At 46.6% G+C, this 21,916-nt stretch overlaps 1 protein-coding gene across 1 annotated transcript in view; it reads right to left on the minus strand.

The window, feature by feature from the left end:
- Window positions 1-21,916, minus strand: part of CCDC33 (coiled-coil domain containing 33) — a 334,851-nt gene that overhangs the window by 276,919 nt on the left and 36,016 nt on the right. The gene's annotated exons all lie outside the window — the stretch shown is intronic.

The following is a 21,916-nucleotide window of genomic DNA, read 5'->3' on the forward strand; positions in this document are numbered from 1 at the left end:
ATGATTCTATGATCGCCAAGTTCTGATTTTTTCAAAATGCAAAATGCATTCAGATCCCAACAGTGCCACCAGCAGTGTGAAAACCCAACTGTATTCTCTACCCAAGAGACAGATATCTGGGTTCTGTGAAAGATGAAACTCTTGCCTGAAGAGACATTGATTGTGACTTCCAGTGGAGATCTATTGAGAAATAAAATAATGAGATATTTTCCAGCACGTGGAGAGATAGAGTGAAGGACACAAAAAATAGTTGCATTTGATATTATGATTCACCTTTCTTTGTTTGTTTGCCATCAACAAATTCTATTTCCTCCCCTTTTAGCTTGTGCTTCCCCCTGGCTTTTCATTAGCTGTTGATGAGAAAGAAGGCTGGTCTCATGGTTAAAGTATAGTAATGGGGACTGGAATCCTGGGGCCTGTTCTTCGTTTTGTAGTTCATTTATCTTATCTATTTAGGTACTCACCTGGCCCTCCTCCCCACAGGATCTGAGCACCTCACAAACATTCATGGATTTGTATAATCACAACAGTCCTGTGAGCAGGGCTGGATTAACTCAGCACCGGGCCCTAGATGACCACAGGGTTACACTGATTCTCAAGTTTGTGTCCCTGTCTCCCTTCTGCCCCCCGAATATGGTCTCTAAGCACACGCCTAGTTTGCCTGAGTGTTAATCCAGCCCTGTATGTGAGGTAGGGGAGGATTATCCCCTGTTTACAGTCAGGGAATTGAGGTAAAGTGTCCATTAAGTAGCATGCCCAAGGCTGCACAGAAAGTCATTGGCAGAACTGGGAATTCAAGCCAGGTCTCTGGAGGCCCAGGTCACTGCTCTTCTCATTAGACCACCCTTCTACCGAATCCGAACAGTAACAATTGTAACCCTTCTGCCCCTCTGAGTTGGCAGCAATAAGGGCCAGGTTCAGTATCCAGGGGTTCCGTTTCAATAACACAATGCATAACCGGCTCGAGCCCCCACCCAGTGACCTGGGACACTTACATACCACCCCCCCCGGGCGACTCTAGGAGGCAATACTTCCCCTCTCGCAAGCACAGAGTCTGAGTTTAGCAAAATCCTTTTAATAAAGGAGGGAAACAATGCGGCATCACATTGGAGAAACACCACAAACAGGATTATAACACAAACCATAAGCAAAGAGCCCACCTCCAAGTACATTTGGCAATGTCCTTTCTCCCTTAGGGTCTTAAGTCCAATCACCCCAAAGTCCAACAACCCAAAAATCTCTGATCAGTGCCACCCCAGAGTTCAAAAGTTTATCTGCAGAGTTTTACCTCCCTCAGCCTGAGTTGAAATGGGGGGAGGGCACACAGGGTGGTAGGACCCACAGAGGGTGGTAAGGGGCACTTTACATGAGCCAAGGCCAACTGCTCCGCTTCTCCATGGAGTTCTGCTGCAGCCTTCAGCCGTCCCCGCAAACCGCTCCACTCCGCTCACTGTTCCATGGGCTGCTCCAACATGCTGCAAACTGCTCCGCTCTGCCAGCCACTTAGCGATAAGTCTTCAGGCTCCCTCACTAGTTAACATAGCACTCAGTGATTTCAGCTCTTAGCAATTTCAGCTTGTACTAGGGGAGCCCCAGTGCTGGTGCACCATTAGCCCAACATGAACTCAGCTCAGCAGCCTTTAGCTGGACTCCTAATGGAATCAAAATTAACTCTACTCTTTAACAGTGGAGAGAGGAGAATGTGCAATTGGTGTTCCAGGCCCTCAAAAGAGGCCCATACCATCAAGTACACACACCAGTCCCCAACCTCTCTCAATTCACTGGGTTTTGGAACACATGTCCCTTGTCTAGCAAATACTACTTAATTGAGGTTGAGTCATTTCTGTCATAAAGCAGTCTCATAGTTCCTCATTCACATAATCAGGATGACACCACTTTATTCTTTCAGCCCCAATAACAAAGAAATTGGGGATCCCAGAGCTGCCAAAATAACCATCCCAGGCTGCCGTGGGCTATGCTAGGTGAGGTGGGTGTGCCAATGCAAACACCTGAAATTCCTTTCCACACTCCCCATAATTCACCACCAGATGTCAGGGTAGAGCTCATCCTGACTCTGTTTACATCATTTATATTCACTTTACACCGGGGTAGACAGCTGGGCAACGGAGACTCCAGCCACTGGGTTCTATTCCTAGTTTTGCCATGGACTCCCTCTGTGACCCTGAATGATCATTGGACCTCTGTGACTCAGCTCCCCATCTGTAAAAAGGGGAGGATACCTCCCTACTTTGCAGACTATTTATTCATGTTTATCACAGGATCTGAGCAGATACTTGACTTGATATTGCAGGAGAGTTTTGCTACTGACCCAAAGGTAGCAGGAGCAGACTCTGGGCTACACTCAGGGGACTGTTTCTGGTGGGGACGGGGAGGGCAGCTGGGCTAATTTGCTGGCACCAGCAGCAAGGAACACAGCTGATAGCAAAATTCTCCAAGAAGCATTTTTCTGTTGGAAAAGCCAATTCAGCAGCACTGAAAAGTGTTGTGGGAATGTATTCATAGCAATGAAACATTTGGTGGAATCCAGGATGGCATGTCTTTGGAAATGGTTCACCAAAGAGAGAGACACTGCACAGCGTTGCCAATAGCTTGGTGGTCAGGACACTAAGATGGGATCCCAAGCAAATCTTGACTTGGAGTTTCCTGCATGCCGGGTGGCCACCAGGGCTTGGGGGTCCCACTCTGACTTTTCTGTGAAAAATATCAAACAGACTCAATTTTGTTCTATGTGGAATAAACCCTCAATATTGTTCATTATGTGGAATTCTTGTTTTCCAACCAGCCCCAGCTAAGAGTTAATCTGCAGCGCTGACAACTGAAAAGTGTACTTGGCTGCTCAGCATGACTTTGTGGGTGTGCCTAGGCACCTGATAAATGCATACCAACTGCACTACAGCGGTCCACGAGCAACAGCTCTGTGCACTCAGTAATAACTCAGCAGCTTGTGCTCAGAAATGTCCACAGTGTAGAACTTTTCCCTCTCAACTGCACAGTCTTATCTACTTAGATGTAAGTAGAGATGGATGAAATATCCTCACCAAAACAGTCCGGGGATGGAAAATGCAGTTGTCAAAACCAAAATGTTTTACAGGAATGTGACAAGATCAATGACATTTTTGACGGCAGAATCTCAATAACTTGTTTCAACTTTCTCATTTTGATTCAATACTGTCCAAATATTTTGTAGTGTATGAAATATTAATTCTATTAATATACATAGTACAGTGATTATATATAATATTAAATATGATACATTATAATACAATGTTTTGACACTATGAAAATTAAATGTTTTGGTAATTCCAAATAAAGTTTTATTATTTTTGTTTCAGGAGAAGTTTTGAAATTTCTGCTTTTCATTCTGAGTCAGGACAAAATCCAATTTCAGGTCAGAATTTCCTGCAGAATGAAAACTCCAGGTTTCAGCCCACTCTTCCTGTAAACTCTTTGGGACTGAGACTGTTTGTCATACTGTGTCTGCACAGTTGCATCTAGCACAATGGGGCCTGTGACATTGTACTCCATATGCTTTATGAAAATATGCTTATAAATGTGAACATAATATAACTGGAATATGTTTTATGCAAAAGGTCTCTTGTAAGGTATCATTACAAAGCTTATAATCTACTGAGTACATTCATCCTATTTGTTTGCATGTATTATTCCTATGTCTGGAGTTAGGAGAATAAGATATAAATTTGTATTACTAATGTAAACATATTAAGTGGAAGCCATTAAGGGTGCTTCAGAATCAATGAACTGTAAATGGCTCTGTTTACTTGCAAACTTTCCTGTGTATGTGTGTGACAGCCCAGGAAGAATGGAGGCTGGGGTCTCACAGGACATGTGCCCATGTCACATAATACTGGAATCTATCTTAAATCTGGTACTTTTCCATTTAGGAGGGGGGTGGGGACCTAGAGAGACAAAAGATTCCTACTTGTGCCAAAGCTACAAAAGTGGGTGGAACAGGACAAAGAGGTTGCCAGTCATGAGAAAGCCCCTGCTTAACCCCTGAGATGTCTGCTGGAACTAACAAGGACTGTACTAGGGAAAGGACTGGGCCCAGACTAGGAAGGAGTCTAGTCTGTGAAAGAAGCTTATTGGAACATCTCTGAGGGTGAGATATTACCTGTAATCAGTTTCTTAATATATTAGGCTTGGACATGTGTGTTCAGTTTTATTTTGGTCTGTTATTATTTGAAGCCACTTAAACCCTACTTTTTATACTTAATAAAAATCACTTCTGTTTATTAATAAACCCAGAGTAAGTGATTAATACCTGGGGGAGCAAACAGCTGTGCATCTCTCTATCAGTGTTACAGAGGGCAAACAATTTATGAGTTTACCCTGTATAAATATTATACAGAGTAAAATGGATTTATTTGGGGTTTGGATCCCATAAGGAACTGGGTGCTGGAGAGGTAACCTGCTGAGCTGTTTTTGGTTAACGTCTGCAAATTTGGGGGCCTGGCCAGACCCTGAGTCTGTGTTGCAGAAGGCTAGCATGTTTGGCTTGACAAGGCAGGGTTTTGGAATCCCAAGCTGACAGGGAAAATGGGCTCAGAGGTAATTTCAGCACATCATGTGACAGTTCTAAGGGGATCTCTGCGACTGAACCCATCACAGGGCTCCTCTCTCAGTAAGGACTTCTGGGCATAACTGCAATAATAAATACTGTTGTAGCTATAATAATAAGAGCAGCTCAAACAGCCCTGACACTTCCCAGGAAGCTTCCAACATTCCAGTGCATCAAGGACAGTGGTGAAAGGGTCAATAGCTAGAGCATACAGGTGCAGAGTACCTGGCTTCCCTAGACGCCCTGGGAGCATTATACTGCAGGACAGCATTTCAAAGCTTTTTCAAATGAAGGGTAAGGCAGATCGAAGGCTGTAAAGAGAAATAAAAAGAAGAGAGGCCTTGTATGGACCAAAGAAGGCTGATTGATGTTTGTCTCAGACAGAGGGGGTTATTTCCATCTCAACTCCAGCTCCCATCTCCCATAGACAATCACCATCATCATAGAATTATAGACTTTAAGGTCAGAAGGGACCATTATGATCATCTAGTTTGACCTCCTGCACAACGTGGATCACAGAATCTCACATACCCATTCCTGTATCAAACCTGTGTCTGAGCCACTGAAGTCCTCAAATTGTGGTTTAAAGACTTCAAGGTGCAGAGAATCTTCCAGCAAGTGACCGGTGCCTCACACTGCAGAGGAAGGCAAAAAAAACCCAGGGCTTCTGCCAAACTGCCCTGGAGGAAAATTCCTTCCTGACCTCAAATATGGCGATCAGCTAAACCCTGAGCATGTGGGCAAGACTCACCAACTAGACACCCAGGAAAGAATTGTCAGTAGTAACTCAGATCCCATCCAATCTAACATCCCATCACAAGCCATTGGGCATATTTACCTGCTAATAGTCAAAGACAAATTAATTGCCAAAATTAGGCTATTCCATTATACCATCCCCTCCATAAACTTATTAAGCTTAGTCTTGAAGCCAGATATGTCTTTTGACCCCACTACTCCCCTCAGAATACTGTTACAGAACTTCAATCCTCTGATGGTTAGAAACCTTCATCTAATTTCAAGTCTAAACTTCCTAGTGTCCAGTTTATATCGATTTATTCTTGTGTCCACATTGGTATTGAGCTTAAATAATTCCTCTCCCTCCCCGGTATTTATTCCTCTGATATATTTATAGAAAGCAATCATATCTCCCCTCAGCCTTCTTTTGGTTAGGCTAAACAAGCCAAGCTCTTTCAGTCTCCTTTCATAAGACAGGTTTTCCATTCCTCGGATCATCTTAGTAGCACTTCTCTGAACCTGTTCCAGTTTGAATTCATCCTTCTTAAACATGGAAGACCAGAACTGCACACAATATTCCAGATGAGGTCTCACCAGTGCCTTGTATACTGGTACTAACACCTCTTTATCTCTACTGGAAATACCCCGCCTGATGCATCCCAAGACAACATTAACTTTTTTAAAGGCCATATCACATTGGCGGCTCAGAGTCATCCTGTGATCAACCAATACTCCAAGGTCCTTCTCCTCCTCTGTTACTTCCAACTGATGAGTCCCCAGCTTATAACAATAGTTCTTGTTATTAACCCCTAAATGCATGACCTTGCACTTTTCACTTATTAAATTTCATCCTATTACTATTACTTCAGTTTACAAGGTCATCCAGATCTTTCTGTATGATATACAGGTCCTTCTCTGTCTTGGTAATGCCTCCCAGCTTTGGTCATCTACTAACTTTATTAGCACATTCTCACTTTTTGTGCCAAGGTCAGTAATAAAAAGATTAAATAAGATTGGTCCCAAAACTTATCCCTGAGGAACTCCACTAGTAACCTATCTCCAGCCTGACAGTTCACCTTTCAGTATGACCTGTTGTAGCCTACATTAACCAATTCCTTATCCACCTTTCAATTTTCATATTGATCCCTGTCTTTTCCAATTTAGCTAATTTCCCATGTGGAACTGTATCAAATGCCTTACTGAAATTGAGGTAAATTAGATCCTCTGCATTTCCTTTGTCTAAAAAATTATGTTATCTTCTCAAAGAACAGGTTTCAGAGTAGCAGCCGTGTTCGTCTGTATCCACAAAAAGAACAGGAGTATTTGTGGCACCTTAGAGACTAACAAATTTATTTCAGCATGAGCTTTTGTAAGCTACAGAAGAAGTGAACTGTAGCTCACGAAAGCTCATGCTGAAATAAATTTGTTAGTCTCTAAGATGCCACAAGTACTCCTGTTCTTCTCAAAGAAGGAGATCAGATTGGTTTGGCACAATCTACCTTTTGTAAAACCATGTTGTATTTTGTCCCAATTACCATTGACCTCAATGTCCTTGACTTCTTTTTCCTTCAAAATTTTTTTCCAAGGCCTTGCATACTACAGATGTCATACTAACAGGCCTGCAGTTGCCCGGATCACTTTTTTCCCCTTTCTTAAAGATCGGTACTATGTTAGCAATTCTCCAATCATACAGTACAACCCCTGAGTTTACAGATTCATTAAAAATTTTTGCTAATGGGCTTGCAATTTCATGTGCCAGTTCCTTTAATATTCTTGGGTGAAGATTATCTGGGCCCCTCGATTTAATCCCATTAAGCTGTTAGAGTTTGGCTTCTACCTCGGATATGGTAATATCTACCTCCATATCCTCATTCCTATTTGTTATCCTATCATTATCCCTAAACTCCTCATTAAAGACTGAGGCAAAGTATTTGTTTAGATATTGGACCATGCCTAGATTATCCTTAACCTCCACTCCATCCTCAGTGTTTAGCAGTCCCACTTCTTTCATTGTTTTCTTATTTATATGGCTATAGAACCTTTTACTATTGGTTTTAATTCCCTTTGCAAGGTCCAACTCTACACGGCTTTTGGCCTTTCTAACTTTATCCCTACATGATCTGACCTCAATAAGGTAGCTTTCCTTGCTGATCACTCCCATCTTCCATTCCTTGTAGGCTTTCTGCTTTTTCTTAATCACCTCTCTGAGATGCTTGCTCATCCAGCTTGGTCTACAACTCCTACCTATGAATTTTTTCCCCTTTCTGGGGATGCAGGCTTCTGATAGTTTCTGCTATTTTGACTTGAAGTAATTCCAGGCTTCCTCCACCTTTAGATCCCCAAGTTCTTCAGTCCAATCCACTTCCCTAACTAATTTCCTTAATTCTTTAAAGTTAGACCTTTTGAAATAAAAAAACCCTAGTCAGATTTATTGTTGTTTATCCTTCCATTTAATTTAAATGGAATTAGCTCAAACTAAGGTTGTCCCCTACAACCATTTCTTCTATGAGGTTCTCACTACTCACCAAAACCAAATCTAAAATGTCATCCCCTCTTGTTGGTTCAGCAACTACTTGGTGAAGGAATCCATCAAGTATCACATCTAGGAAAATCTGAGCCCTATTATTGTTACTAGCACTTGCCCTCAAGTCTATACCTGGGAAGTTAAAGTCTTCCATGATCACACAATTCCCATTAGTATTTACTTCATTAAAAACGTTAAAGAGGTCTCTATCCATATCAGATCCTGGCAGTCTTTAGCACACCCCAAGCACTATCTCAAGGGATGCTCTATTAGCTTTCTTCTCCAAGGTGATTTTTGGGGAGAGACTGTCTTATCCATTCCATCCCTTCTTATTTCTTTATGATATACAATGCTACTCCACCATCTTTGCCTTTATTTCTGTCTTTCCTAAACAGCACATACTCTTCAATACCCGTACTCCAGTCATGACTACTATTCCATCATGTTTCTTTTATCCCTATAATATCTGGTTTCACTTCCTGCACCAATAACTCTAGTTCCTCCATTTTGTTACCTAGGCTCCTCGCATTGATATACAAGCATCTTTATTCTTGCTGTTTGGCTTTGCTCACATTCTTTATCCGATTAGGCCCCGATGTTCTACCGCCAGTATCACCTATTAGAATTGTATCTACAGTAGCCTTCCTCCGTATGCCCATTCTCCTATCAGCCAGGATATGTTGATGAAAGGGAACAGTTCAGACAAAGACTACCCCACACTGAGACACAATACCCCAGACAGCCTACCCACACACACACAACAAAAACAAGACAGCCTACCCTGGCCCCACAAACCATACCCCAGACAGACTACCCCACCCCCATACACCATACCCTAGACAGTCTCCTGGCTCCCCTGCAAATACTCCGGACAGCCTACCCTACCATCACACTCTCTTACCCACCCTACAACCCATATCCCAGACAGCCTACTCTGCTGCCACACACCATACCCCAGCCTATCTCACACATCATGCCCCAGACAGCCAACTCATCCCCATACACCATATTCACATACCATACCCCAGACAGCCAACCCTGTCCCAACACACCTCACCCTGGGCAGCCTATCCTACCTCCCCCCCACACACTATACCCCAGACAGCCTACTCACCCCCACACACTACTACATCAGACATCTTACCCTGACCACACACCACTTCCACATACCACACCCCAGACAGCCTAGCTAAACCCAAAACCCACAACCCAGGCAGCCTACCTGCCCCCAAACACCATACCCAGACAGCTTACCCACCCCCACACACCACCTCCACATGCCATAACCCAGACAGCCTACCCCAGCCCAACACACTATACCCCAGGCAGCCAAATCTACCCCCATACACCATATCCCAGGCAGCCTACCAATCCCTATAGACCACAACGCAGATAGACTATCCACCCCCACACAGCACCTCCATATGCCATACCCCAGACAGTGTACCCCAGCCCCACACACCATACCTCAAACAGCCACCCACCCTGACACAACACTACACAGACAGCGTACCCCACTTCCTTACACCATACTCCAGATAGCCTACCCCACTTCCACACACACCACACTCCGGACAGCTTACCCACCCCCGCACACCATACCCCAGACAGTCTATCAACCCTCTTCCCCCGCCACCCACAACCCAGACAGCCTACCCTGCCCTCACACACCATATGCCAGACAGCCTATTCCACCCCCACCCACACATCATATCCCAGACAACTTTCTTGCCCCCACGCACCATACCCCAGAGAACCTACCATGTTCCCACACAACCATACCTAGACCAGATGCTCTCAAACTGTGGTCCATGGATCGCTCAATTCAGGCGGTCTGCAGACAGTTTCCTCTAAGGTGCATGCCCAGGCAGCCGCACACAAGAGAATGAAGGGCCACCCACTTAATTAGTGGAGCTACGCAGGCATGGCTCCCACTAATCAGGTGCCTGGATCCTGGAGAAGACGCACGTGTAGGGTGACCAGATGTCACGATTTTATAGGGACAGTCCCGATTTTTGGGTCTTTCTCTAATATAGGCTCCTACTACCCCCCACCCCGGTCCCGATTTATCACATTTGCTGTCTGGTCACCCTATGCATATGTAAGGTGAGGTGGTGGCCTTGGGGGGAATAGGGCGTATGTGGGAGGGGGCAGTGAGGTGAGAAGAGGAGCTGTGGCAGCCAGAGAAGTGATTTTCCCCAGCACCAGGGATGCATCTGCTGTGGAGAGATGGCCTTCCTTCCCAGCCTCAGCTCAGGGGCTGCTGTGGTGGGGGAAAAGAGAGAGAGATCCCCCCCTTCCTTCCCAGACTGAACTCGGGGGCTGTGCCGGCAGGGGAGAGAGGGTGCATCCATCGCATTAGAAAGGTAAGATTACTGATATTAAGATACAAGTTGTGTGCTTTCATTTATAGAACAAAAAAAGTTTATTAATTATTTTTATCCAAAGTGCTTTACAATAGTTAGCCAATGGTACAACATTTGGAAAGATCATTTAGTGGACCGCCTACACCCTCAGCAATTTTCAAGTGGGCCACGAAAAAAAAAAAAAAAGGTTGAGAACCACTGCTTTAGACAGCCTTCCTGCCATTACACACCATACCCCAGACAGCCTACACCACTCCTACACACCACAATCCAGACAGCTAGCCCACCCCCACATACCATACCCAAGGCAGCCTACCAACCCCCACACACCACAACTCAGACAGCCTTCCCTGCCACCACACACCACAACCCAGACAGTCTATCCTGGTCTCACATATGGTATGTGAGACAGCTTACTCTGCCCCATATACACACACAATACCCCAGAGATCTTACCCCCCCACACACCATACCCTAGACAGCCTACCTGCCATTACACACCATACCCCAGACAGCCTACCCACCCCCACATACCACAACCCAGACACCCTATCCTGTTCCCACACACTATATGCCAGAGAACTTACTCTGTCCCCACACACTATACCCCAGAGATCTTACCCTACATCCACATGCCATACCCCAGACAACTTAACCTGCCCTCCTATGCCATACCCTAGATGGGCTTCCTGCCCTCACACACCACAACCCAGACAGCATTCCCTGCCCTCAAGTATCATAACCCGACATCCTACCCATACACTATGACTCCAACAGCATATCCTGCTCCCCAAATCATATCCCAGACAGCCTACCCTGCCCCACACACCATTTATTAGACAGCCTACGTGCCTTCAGACACCATACCCCAGAGAGCCCAACCTGCTCCCACACGCCATATCCCAGCCTACCCTGCCCCCTCAAGCCACAACCCAGATAGCCTACCCTGCTACCACACATCATACACCAGAGAGCCTACCCTGTTCACACACATCATACACCAGACAGCTTACTCTGCCCTCACACATCATACCCAAGAGTCTAAACAATCCCAGTTCCCTCATAATCTTCTCCTCATAAATCATGTGCTCCAGCCCCCTAATCATTTTTGTTGCCCTCCACTGGACTCTTTCCAATTTTTCCACATCCCTCTTGTAGTATAGGGCCCAGATCCTCCTCCTTCCCTTTTTTAAAGATGGGCACTACATTAGTCTTTTTCCAGTCATCCGGGACCTCCCCCGATGGCCATGAGTTTTCAAAGATAATGGCCAATGGCTCTGCAATCACATTAGCCAACTTCTTTAGCACCCTCAGATGCAGTGCATCTGGCCCCATGGACTTGTGCTTGTCCAGCTTTTCTAAATAGTCCTGAACCACTTCTTTCTCCACAGAGGGCTGGTCAACTCCTCTTCATACTGTGCTGCCTAATTCAGTAGTCTGGGAGCTGACCTTGTTTGTGAAGACAGAGGCAAAAAAAGCATTGAGTACATTAGCTTTTTCCACATCCTCTGTCACTGTCACTAGGTTGCCACCCCATTCAGTAAGGGGCCCGCACTTTCCCTGACCTTCTTCTTGTTGCTAACATACCTGTAGAAATCCTTCTTGTTACTCTTAACTTCCCTTGCTAGTCGCAACTCCAGTTGTGATTTGGCCTTCCTGATTTCATTCCTGCATGCTCGAGCAATATTTTTACACTCCTCCCTGTCATTTGTCCAAGCTTCCACTTCTTGTAAGGGTCTTTTTTGTGTTTAAGATCAGCAAGGATTTCACAGTTAAGCCAAGCTGGCCACCTGCCATATTTATTATTCTTTCTACACATCGGGATGGTTTGTTCCTACAACATCAGTAAGGATTCTTTAAAATACAGCCAGTATGCACCACCACAAACAGGTATAGAAAGACATGCACAAGCCTCTCAAGACACCCCAGAGAGAGTCTGTCTCTCTCTCTCTCTCTCTCTTTCTCACACACACACACACACACACACACACACATCCATCACCACTGAGTCACATGCACACAAACACCAGGCAAATGGGAAATGGTCAGCTTTATTTAGGCTAAACTGGCCCGGGGTAGGCCCCCCAGTCCCAGAAGGATTACTGACAGCTGAGGAAGAAAGAGAAAGGTTAAACACAGGACTACTCTCCTGCCTTCTCCCTTCAGCCCCCAAAGGGAGGTGACAGCTGCAATCAGCTAGTGATTGGAATAAAAGGGAAGGTAATCACAGGATGCATGCAACAAGCTGTGACTAACAGGCCTGCGGCTGCAGAGTACAGGGACAGTGATGGAGTCTGACTGAAGAAGAATGGGCCGCACGCCCACTCACCCACAGCAGTGCCAAGCAGAGATCTGGGCAAGGATGCCTATCCAGGCAGCCGCCTCCATTACTCAACAGCCTGTGCAGGACACAGAGAAAGGGCAGCTTTCCATGGATCCTATGAATTACCTCCAGAATCAAGATTCACATTCTTAAATTCTATGCAGAGTGGAAGTAAGTAAAGAGCCAAGAGCTCTTTCCAAGGGGACAGAAGTACATATACAATGGGCCTGATCCTGCAGCTGGATCCACCTGGGGGAGCCCCAGACATCCACACAGAGATCCACTAAACTCAGTGGGGCTCTGCATGGGGCACAGATCCACCCGCCTGGATCCCATGGAAGGATCCCAAACCAACTGCCTTATTATGCCTTCTGGGAAAATGGCCCTATAAACGCATTCGGACACCACAGTGACGGGTGCAATGTTAATAAAATAAACCTTTGGTTCAAAGATTATTAATTCTACCTGTTCGACTCATAGCTCAGATAAAGACCAGCCTTTGCATAATAAAAGACATTTCTCCTCTAGGAGGGCTACTCCTGTATCAGATTTCAGCTGTCCACGCCCAGCCACTTGGAATGGAGAGCTGTTAAAAAAAAAAAGGCTAAAGATATATTTTTTTCAATATAATTGCAAAAGTCTATATTGCTCACTGTCCTCATGCTCAAAAACCATTAGGTCATTTTTGCTCAAACATTCCAGGGACCAGGCCTAGAGAATTTCCATCCAAGAGATGAATGTTTCAGATAGGTACAAGCAGCTGAAAACAGAGGATTAGAATAGAAACTATAGGCCTCCTTAATTCTATGAATCTTAACTGGTGCTTCTTTGAGAAAGTTAACATTTATAATAAAGATTTTCATAGGTTCACAAATTTTAAATCCATGAGGGATGATTATGATTAGCTTGTCTTACTTCCTGTATAACACAGGCCAGAGAATTTCATTCAGCTATTCTGCATTGAGCACAATAACTTGTAAAGAAGGAATGTAGGAAAGCACTAGCAAAGCAGATGCTTTGTAAACAAAATAGATGGAAGGGGCATCAGCTGATAAGTGCTGTGCATTAATAAAGTTCACTCCAAGATTGTCCTGGAGTCTCCAGGAATTAAAGATGAATCTTTAATTCCAGACTATGTCATGTGATGAAATATCTAGGAATACATCCAACTCAAACTGGCAATCCTACACTTCAATCCTACAGGATTAGTCTCCGTGCCAACCCTAAACTGGAGTGAATTTCACCACAGGGAATCCATCTGTAGGGTAAGGGGGAAATCTGCACACCCCTTCCCTTCCAAAGCACCTGTCCCTTGGCTCTAAAAACTTTCCTTAAGGACCTGATCCAAAGTCCACTGAAATCAGCAGCAATCGTTCCATGCACTTCAATGGGCTTTGGATCAAACCATTACTTTCTTAGCCTTATTGGCTGTCCTGCAGCAGATTGCCTTAGTGAGAACGCCTGTCCTGGAGACAACTGGCCTCCCCCACTCCACTTTCCAGATTGGAAAACCTTGGCTGTTGCCATTTTCAATCTTGGAAGTCACTCTGCAGTTCCCATGTGTTACCCTTAGTATGCTGCCTATGCCCCAGATGTGCAGCAGCTGAGTCTGGTAGTGATCTGACCCCCACAGGGTTCCGTGCCACCAGGAAAGGAGGCTTTCTAGCCACTCTGGGTGGTTATGTCTACACTGCAATTAAAGAGCTGCTAGCTCAGGTCAGCTGGCTCAGGCTGTGGGGCTATAAAATTGCAGTGTAGACATCTGGGCTCAGGTTAGAGCTTGTGTTGTGTGACCCTGGGATGAGGAGAGGCTCAGAGCCAGAGCTCCAGCCCCTGGATGCCTACTTTACTATTTTTAGCCCAGCAGTCTGAGCCCCATGAGCCGAAACCAGCTGACCTAGGCTCTGAGACTTAGGGCTGTGAGTTTTTTATCACTGTGGAGACATAATGAGTATGTCTACACAGCAGGCTAAGCATGGGCTCTGACTCAAGTCTGAGCCCTTCCATCTGCATACAGATCAGTCTGAGTTGGGTCAGCAAGCATGCAGGACTCAGGTCTCAGGACCCTGCTAAGAAGATGGGTCAGCGCCACAGTCCTGCTTAGACTCAGCTCCAAGCCCTGTCATTTTGCAATTTGGACATAGGTCGAGCTGCAGACCCACATCAGAAGGTCTGTGTGGTGCAGTAAAGAGATGTTAGCATGGCTGTGAGACCCAGATCCAGCAACCGTAAACCCAAGTTTATATTGCTGTGTGGAGTGTGGACACGCAAGTGTGGACTTGAAACATCAATTTCACAACCCTGGGTCCCACAGAGCAAGTTTGAGTGTGCAGTGCAGATATACCCTGAGAGCCCAGGTCTCTTTCAAGAAGTAAGATTCACCCATGCAGGGGGAATCCTCTCCCAGTTTGAGCTCCAAACCCAACAGCCCACCTCTTGCTGCTACCTGCTGCATGCAGCTAGGAACAGCAGGGAGGCAGGTGACATTGTGAGCTGAAGACATGGATCAGGCAGGGAACTGGCAGTGGCTCCATGCACAGAGATGTGGCTGGCAGGGCTGGTGGGCCTCCCTAATCAGAATGGGGTTAGCTTGGGAAGGCTAGTCTGGTTGAAGGGAGGAAAAAGGGGGTTGGATGCAGGATTTCTGCTTTTGAAAGAGGGACTGGAGATGGGTTCACTTAGCTCCTTCTCTACTGGAGAGAATTGTATCAGCATAGCCATACTGACATAGCTGCACTGCCTCAAATCCACATGGTGAATGCTCTGCCCTGGTGTAAAATGGGGCTTGCCTGGTGCAGCTTACTCTGGTTTCAAACTGGGGTAAATCACAACTATGCAAATCCACTCTTATACTGAAGCAACACCGCTACACTGAGGTTTGCACTGGTGCAGCTAAATCAGTACAAACACCTCCAGTATAGAAAGCCCTTCAGTAAAGCATGTGATAGCAGCAAATGCTGGTCCATGGGGATCTGAAGTTAATAACGGGGCTGGTTTAAGGGGAGACTCTGAATTCTCTCTTTTCTCCATCCCTTTCTTGTCTCCTCCGGTTGGAATGTGAATGTAGTATGTGGGATGGACTGATCCCAAGCCCTCTTGGCCAAGCCTCTGCAACTATCGGTGCTTCTGATGAAATGGAAGGCAGACCTGCCTTGGTCTGGGGTTCACAAGCCAAAACCTCCAACTCATTTTGTGTTCTACTAGGAGCCTGACACAGATGAGGAGAGTGTGGGGAGGGTTGGGTGCCTATACCCTGCAATACTGCAGTGCGGGTCTCAGCTGGACAGCAAAGCACTCAGGAAAGCAGGGGTGGGTGATCCTGTAATGCAGCAGCCCAGGTCAGCAAGGAGCAACGGTAACACTGCAGTGCAGATCTGAGCCAAGGGGCAGCGCATGCAGATGGAAAAAGGGGAACACTTCTGACGTACTTCATGCACATCTGAACTGGAGAGCAGAGGAAGGGGTGAACCAGAGCCCTGTAGTCTCTCTACTTCTCCACTCTATTGAAGATGAAGGCAACTCCCATCTGTTCCTTTTTTGAATAAACAAATTAGATGCATGTCTTCAGACACCTGGAAAGCTGCCACTGCAGCCCGAGAGTGGGTGGTCTGTCTGCCATAGCCTGAGCTGGGTGAGTCTTCAGCTGTGCCCTTGCTGATTCCTGCCGTTGGGGCAGTAATGTTTCTCTGAAGCAGTCTCAGTGGCCTCTCCATGCTGCTTCCCCAGGGCTGTCTAGTTTGGCTATTTGCCTGCAAGTAGGTGGAGGGGACAGCTGTACAGAAATTCTCTGGTATCTGATCATTCCTGAGGAGCCTACACGTTCACACTCCACCTCCCTCTCACCTTAGCGAGCATCTCAGAGTGGTATCCGTCAGGTCATCTCTGGTGCCCCCTGGAGCTGCACCCCTCATAGCACTGGTATATAGGGCCCCACTGCACTTTCAGTTCCTTCTTGCCATCTAATTCCAACAGAGGGGAAGATGGTGGGGGGGGGGGGCGGTGGAATGAACATAAGCATCACATCTTGAAGAACAACAGTTACGAAAGATCAGTAACCATTTTTTCTTCTTTGAGTGCTTGCTCATGTTCATTCCAATGTAGGTGACTCTCAAGAAGTTGTACAAATGGAGGGTTCGGAGTTCATTGGCACACTGACTGTAGTACTGCTCAGCCGAAACCCGCATAATTTCTAGCTTGCTGGGTGATGGGGCAGTGCAATGTGAATGTGTTGACTGACAACCACATCGCTGCTCTACAGATGTCCCGGATTGGAACCTGAACTGCCAACGATGACACTTGAGCTCTTGTCAAATGGGCTGTCAACCGAGGAGCTGGGATTTTCACCAGGTCATAGCTTGTGCAGATATAGGATGAGATCCATGATAAGATTCTCTGGGTCGAGACTGGATGGCCTTTCATTCTGTCTGTGATGGCTATGAACAGCTGGGTGGACTTCCAAAAGGGTTTAGTCCTTTCTATGTAAAAGGTTAGTGCACCCATCATATCCAGCATGTTGCTTAAGCTAGAAGACTGGCAGAATATCCTGATTACTATGGAATTGTGAGACCACCTTTGGCAGGAAGGATGGGTGTGGTTGCAGCTGTACTTTGTCCTTGAAGAAGACTGTGTACAGTAGGTAAAAGGTAATGGCAACTAGGAAGCCATCTTCCAAGACAAGTAGAGCAGAGAGTACATTGCCAGTGGTTCAAATGGGGGCCCTGTAAGCCTTGCCAGCACCAAATTGATGTACCAGGGAGGTAGTGGCTGGCTTACCTGGGGGTACAGCCGTTCCAACCCCTTAAGGAAATGAGCACAGGCTGAGTTTGAGAAGATCAACTGGCTGCTCACCCATGAGTGAAAAGCTAAGATTGAAGCTAAATGGACTCTTATAGATGACACTTTTAGACTTTGCTGCTTTAAGTGGAGTAGGTAATCTAGAATCATAGAATATCAGGGTTGGAAGGGACCTCAGGAGGTCATCTAGTCCAACCCCCTGCTCAAAGCAGGACCAGTTCCCAACTAAATCATCCCAGCCAGGGCTTTGTCAAGCCTGACCTTAAAAACCGATAAGGAAGGAGATTCCACCACTTCCCTAGGTAACCCATTCCAGTGCTTCACCACCCTCGCCAGTGCTTCACCGGGCAGTGATGACTAAGTAGGTGAAACACCCTTTTGTGCTGACCAAATTGAGAATCTCTTCCACTTTGCCAGGTAAGTGGTTCTAGTAGACAGCTTTCTGCTCCTTAAAAGCACCTTGCGAACAAGTCCAGAGCATGACAGTTCTGTGGGATTCAGCCACAGAGCTTCCATGCCATGAGATGAAGAGACTCGAGGATGGTGTAGACGGTCGTGATCCTGAGAGATCAAATCCAGAAATGGAGGCAGGCTGACTGGCATGTCCACTGAGAGATCTAGGAGGGTGGTGAATGAGTGCTGACATGGCCAGGCCAGGACTATCAGGATAAGATGCACCTGTCCCTTCTGACCTTCAGCAGGACCCTGTGTATGAGAGGGATGGGAGGGAAATGCATAGAAGAGCTGGTCCATCCAAGGGAGGAGAAAGGCAAACTTGGGCTGTGGCCCAGGAAGGAGCAGAACTGAAAACACATCCTCTTCTACTTCATTGCGAACAGGTCTACCCAGGGAGTTTCCCCACTTCTGGAAGAGTGTGTTCATGATGTCTGGGTGAAAGGACCACTCTTGATGGTCAGAAAAGGATCTGCGGAGATGATCCACTAACTCGTTCTGCGACCCTGGGAGGTATGAGGCTTTGAGGTAGATCGAGTGGGCTATGCAGAATTCTACAGGCAAAGAGCCTCCAGGCACATGGGAGAGGAGCTTGCCCTGCCCTGCTTGTTTGTGTAAAACATTGCTGTTATGTCCTCTGTAAGAACTGACATGCAGTTGCCCTCCGGGTAGAGTTAGAACACCTGACAGGCTAGGCGCAGCACCTTCAGTTCCTTCACACTCATGTGCAACAAGAGCTTGTCTGGAGATCAGAGGCCATGAGTCCTGAGGGTCCCCAAGTGAGCCCCCTATCCCATCACTGACGCGTCTGTGATGAGAGACATTGATGGTTGGGATCTTGAGAATGGGACTCCTGTACATACTGTCCCTGGATCCAGCCACCAAGGGAGGGTGAAAATCACTGATAGGGAAGCGAGATTACTTTGTCCAGATGATGTTGGCCTTTGTATACTGATGCCAGCCAAGTCTGGTGAGGCTGAGCTGTAGTCTCTCATGTTGTACCATATAGGTGCAAGATGCCATATGCCCCAAGAGCTTTAAGCAGTTTCTTGCTGTGGTCATGGGGTAATTCCTCAGACTCTCTCTGAGTACCCCTTGAGCTCTGAACCAGTTTTCCAGGAGAAAGGCTATGGCCTGGGTCAAGTCAAGGATCGACCCAATTAATTCTATTCTTTAAACCAGGCAAAGGGTGGATTTCTGCAAGTTTATCAACAGTCCAGGTCCTGGAAAGTTGTCTGTATGAGCCTTACGTTTGCTTACACATGGGCCTCAGACAGACTTCTGATCAGCCAGTCATCTAGGAATAGACTTGAGCCTTTCATCTCCTCAGAAAGGCTGCAATGACTGCCATGTGCTTTGTGAACACAGGAGAAGCCGAATGGGAGTACCATAAATTGATCCTGCCTGTGGCTTACAGCGAAAGAGCAATAAGTAAATACGCATTCTTCAAGTCGAGGGTGGTGTACCAGTCCCCTGGATCCATAGAGGGGATCATGGAGGCCAAGGAGACCATGCAGAACTTCAGTTTCTTCATGAATCTGTTGAGGTTTTGCACGTCCAAGATCAGTCTAAGGTCACCATTGGTCATAGGAAACAATGGGAGTAGAACTCCTGGCCCCTTAGTTCCAACAAGGTCTCTTCCACTGCTCCTGCCCTTAGGAGAAACTGCACCTCCTGGGCTAGAAGTTTCTTGTCAGAAAGGTCCCTGAAGAGGGACAGGGAGGGAGAGAGGGAAGGAGGGCAACAACTGAATTGAAGGGTGTATCCTACTTCTATCGTGTGTAGTACCCAGCAGTTGTATATAATGTGGGCCCATGCCTGATAAAAGTGGGACAACTGGTCCACAAGCGTAGGGGAAATCAGCTCCATACAGTGTCCTAGTATGTCATCCCCGAGCATCTCATCAAAAGGTCTTCTTAGACATCCCCCTGCCCCCAGTGTCTCAGGGGTCAGGCACTGGGGCAGATGAGGCCTGGGACGGAGGGCTCCTCTTATGGCCTCTGTTCCTTCTCCTGCTGTACTCCTGTCTCTGCTGTGGTGGATAGAAGCAGGCCATTGGTTGGGTCTTGTAGTGCTTCCTGGAGGGGGCTAGTGTATGCAGCCCAAGGGATCTAAGAGTGGCTCTAGAGTCCTTTAAACTATGCAGCTTTGAGTCTGTCTGCTCCAAGAAGAGTGATTGCCTTCAAATGGAAAGTCCTGAATTGTCTGCTGGACCTCATAGGGCAACCCCGAAGAGTGAAGCCATGAGCTTTGCCTCATGACCACTGCCAAAGCCATGGAACGGGCTGCAAAGTCTATCGTGTCCAGAGCTGTCTGGAGGCCACTGATTTCCCCTCCTCACTAGGGCAGAGAACTTGCCCCAGCACTCCTGTGGCAAATTCGCCATTGAGCTCCCTGAAATTCCCTGAATTTCGCCATTGAGCTCCAGGAGTTGAAATCGTACCGGTCCTGGAGTGCCTGACGGTTGGCAATTCTGAGCTGGAGGCCACTTATTGAGTAGACCTTTCTGCCAAAAAGGTCAAGTTTTTTTGGCATCTTTAGCCTTGGGAGTCAGCCCGTCAACCTTGTTTCTCCCTTTCATTTGCCACTGAAACAACCAGCAAGCCTGGGGGGGCGGGTGTGTGCATATAAAAATTCATAGCCCTTGGGAGGGACAAAGTACTTCTTCTCCATCCTCTCTGCAGCAGATTGGAGGGATGCAGGAGTCTGCCAAAGGGCTTTCAAAGGCTCCAGGACCTAAGCACCAGTGTGGACAGTGCTATGATGGTGGGAGAGCTTCTCCTGCCAACATAGCTACTGCCACTCATGGAGTGGTTTTATTATGCTGACAGGAGAGCTCTATTCCATCGGCATAAAGCATCCTCACCAGATGTGCTACATCAGTGCAGCGGCGCAATGCAGTGCTGTACATGTAAACACGGCTTAAGCGTCTTAATCCAGCTTTCATGACAGCCCGTTGTGAAGTCATCAGTACCACAGGTGGGAGGTCAAAATGAACTCACTCTCACAGATGACGAGGGTAAGAGGGAGCATATGGGAATGACCACAGTCTCCTTGCTGCCACAGTTATTCACAGTAATTTATCATTTTTCACCCCTTAATTAAAACTCTAGCTGCGTCAGATGAGGCGTCAAGCAGACTATCAGTCATTGCACTGCTGAGATAACTGGCTCTGAGCCTTGAGCAAACAGCAGCCAACCAAAAATGGAGGTTCCACATTTCTTCCGCAGCTCCCCTTGATCAGCCTGGCTGGTGACATTCAGAGCCTGAACTTACTTCCTGGTTCTTTTACAAAACCCGTGCAGACCCTCTCATTTTATATCCATTAGCTCACTTTAGTCCAGCCTGAGCATTGTCCAAGGCAAGCCCAGCAGCCTTGTTCCAGAGGTAAACTGCATACGGTCTCCCATAGTATTCTTGCCAACAAGTTAAAGAAGTATGGGCTAGATGAATGGACTATAAGGTGGATAGAAAGCTGAGTAGATCATCGGGCTCAATGGCTCCATGTCTAGCTGGCATCTGGTATCAAACAAAGTGCCCCAAAGGTCAGTCTTGGGGCCGGTTTTGTTCAATATCTTCATTAATGATCTGGAGGATTGTGTGGACTGCACCCTCAGCAAGTTTGCAGATGGCACTAAACTGGGAAGAGTGGTAGATACGCTGGAGGGTAGGGAGAGGATACAGAAGGACCTAGACAAATTAGAGGATTGGACCAAAAGAAATCTGATGAGGTTCAACAAGGACAAGTGCAGAGTCCCGCACTTAGGATGGAAGAATCCCATGCACTGCTACAGACTAGGCAGCAGTTCAGCAGAAAAGGACCTATGGGTTACAGTGACAAGAAGCTGGATATGAATCAACAGTGTGCCCTTGTTGCCAAGAAGGCTAATGGCATTTTGGGCTGTATAAATAGGGGCATTGCCAGCAGATCGAGGGACATGATCATTCCCCTCTATTCGACATTGGTGAGGCCTCATCTGGAGTACTGTGTCCACTTTGGGGCCCAACACTACAAGAAAGATGTGGAATAATTGGAAAGAGTCCAGTGGAGGGCAACAAAAATGATTAGGGGGCTGGAGAACATGACTTATGAGGAGAGGCTGAGGGAACTGGGATTGTTT

This window comes from Gopherus flavomarginatus, chromosome 9 (genome assembly GCF_025201925.1).
Source record: "Gopherus flavomarginatus isolate rGopFla2 chromosome 9, rGopFla2.mat.asm, whole genome shotgun sequence".
Classification (NCBI taxonomy): domain Eukaryota; kingdom Metazoa; phylum Chordata; order Testudines; family Testudinidae; genus Gopherus; species Gopherus flavomarginatus.